The following is a 2,461-nucleotide window of genomic DNA, read 5'->3' as shown; positions in this document are numbered from 1 at the left end:
ATGATTTGACCAATTTTCCCTTCTGATTTGGCTCTCCTGCTTGATACTTTATTAGTTAGTGATAGGATCTGGTTGACAGGTGTGATAATGAAAGTTAAATGCTCAGCAAACCCCAGGGATATCACTTTCAAAGTTGATGTCCATGTAAACAAGTTACTTGTAATAATAATAACTTGCATATGTACAATGCTTCATGGTTTAAAAAGCATTTTCAAATATATTAGCTGATTTGATATGATATTCTTACAAAATAAGCAGAGCAGGAATGATTACCTCATACAGAAGAGCAAATGTCAGTTGTAATAATACTGCCGTAAAGAAACAGTTTAAATCTTTTGTTATTTACATACCTCCTTTATATTTATTATGAAAGGCAGTGATCATTAAAGAGATTTATCTCAGTGTGGTAGGAGGACACTACCCGTTTTTTTTGTATATGCGCCACTGTCAGACATTGTTGTAGGACAAGTGTCCTCAAGGTTTAGCATGCATACTAATTACCTAAAGGGCTTGAGATGGCTTAAGTTTCTGAGTCAGTAGGTCAGGGGCAGGGGAGGTAATACGTTCCCAGACAACACTAAAGTGAATAGTCTGGGGACCACTCTTTGAGAACCATTTGTCAAGTACTCAAGACACAATTCTCTTCTGTCTCCCACCGACCCCAGATGAAAACCTAAGTAGGTCCCAAGGCATTCCTGCTCATAGTTGTGTTCTTCTAGGTTGCAAATACTCTAAATTTTAAACATGATTATAAACATAATTTCAGTTCAGAAAGTAGGATGTCCAGCGTATGATATTAATCAAAATTCTGAACTTAATTTAATGTTAAAACTCCTCCCCTCTTTCTCTTCAGGTTTTCACAGGCTGGCAGACAGCAAAGTAGGAAAGAGGGGCCTGACTGGCTTCTGATTTCTCTGCTTCACATTCCCCACATACCCCAGCTCTTCCGTGGTTGGTGGAGAGGATTTCGTAGAGGTAGAAAAAAAGACAGATACAGGGTAAAGAAAGACCTTACATGAACTGGTACTGTCGTAACGGCCTTCACACACTCTCACTCAGGCAGTTTGAAGTTGACTCTCCAGTAGGTGCTTTAGCTGATTGAGAATCTCAATGTTGCAAGTCACGTGCTAGATCTCTGTTCTAACTAGCCACCATCTACTTCTTCCTCAGCCCCTAGAAATACAATGTTCACCCTCTAGGTTCTTGCCACAGGGTCCCTCTGTCCCTTCCGGAGGCCCTGCTGGAGAGACCCGTGACATTAACTCTCTCTCCTGTGGTTCACTGGAAACACTACCACATACCTTGCCCCAGCAAATTCCAGGAGGACACACCAATGGCACTGCAGCCACTTCTATGCTACTGCCACAGGCCACTTTACCACCCTCATGCATCCTCTAGGTCTTCTTCCAAATGCAAGGAACACATTTCAGGGTCTCCACATAGACTTATCAAAATCCTCACAAAGCTTGAGGCAAAGGAAGTAATACACATCCCCATTCCTTGGCGTAAGGGGAGGTAGGTACAGATCCCAATGCACTACACCTCTCTTCGATTACATCTCTTCACAAATCTTGACTCCTCTTCCTTCTCCCTAGGCCCTTTCATATTTTCAGGATGTGAAAAAGGTTAGAAAAGTGTGGAACTGGCTCTTGATCATTTTCTCTATGAAGCTGACCTATGTAAAACCAGCTTTGGCATTTCTCATCCATTAAATCAGAGGTGTGCTGCTTAATTTTATATGTCAACTTGGCTACACCAAGATGTCCAGTTGTTTAGTCAAACACCAATCTCAACATTGCTATGGAGGTATTTTTTAGATATGACTAACATTTAAGTCAGTAGACTCTGAGTAAAGCAGATCACCCTCATCACATGGGAAATGTTTTCAATTAGCAATAATCGCGCCTCGGATAAACCTCATTGGCTACGATACTGCCACTGCGCAAAGCTACCCTCATCACATGGGTAGGCCTCATCTAATCAAGGCATTAAGACAAAGACTATGGTTTCCTGAGAAGGAAGGGATTCTGCCTGGAGACTGCCTCAGGACTCAAGACATTAACTTTTGCAGGAATTTGTAGCCTGCTGGCCTACCCTACAAACTCCACACTTGCAAGTCCCCACAATCATGTAAACCAATGCCTTAAAATAAATATATGTAAATCAATCTCTAGATAGATGGTAGGTAGGTAGGCAGGTAGATAGATAGATAGATAGATAGATAGATAGATAGATGATAGATAGATAGATAGATAGATAGATAGATAGATAGATGATAGAGCGAGTGAGCTCTGGGATTTGAACAAGTCTTTCTGACTCCAAGGATTATGTTCTCAGCACTGTGGAATATTACCACATGTCCATAAAAGCTGAACCTCTAAATCAGTTGTATCTCATATGTGGATTCACCCATGAAATCATATATGTCTAGAACAAGAACAGTTAATTCAGTAATTTAAAC

The 2,461-nt window shown here is 40.8% G+C and overlaps 1 non-coding gene across 1 annotated transcript; it reads right to left on the bottom strand.

Moving 5' to 3' along the window:
* Positions 1-1,808: 1,808 nt before the first annotated feature.
* On the bottom strand, positions 1,809-1,950 carry LOC114222390 (U4 spliceosomal RNA). The gene has a single exon (XR_015766809.1). It is a non-coding gene; the product is annotated as a U4 spliceosomal RNA (small nuclear RNA).
* Between the last annotated feature and the right edge of the window lie 511 nt (positions 1,951-2,461).

This window comes from Eumetopias jubatus, unplaced genomic scaffold, assembly GCF_037043125.1.
Source record: "Eumetopias jubatus isolate StellerSeaLion01/CBP00866 unplaced genomic scaffold, mEumJub1_p1.0 scaffold_14, whole genome shotgun sequence".
NCBI classification, from domain to species: domain Eukaryota; kingdom Metazoa; phylum Chordata; class Mammalia; order Carnivora; family Otariidae; genus Eumetopias; species Eumetopias jubatus.
Note: the sequence above shows the minus strand (reverse complement) of the source record. Positions and strands in the feature narration are given on the sequence as shown.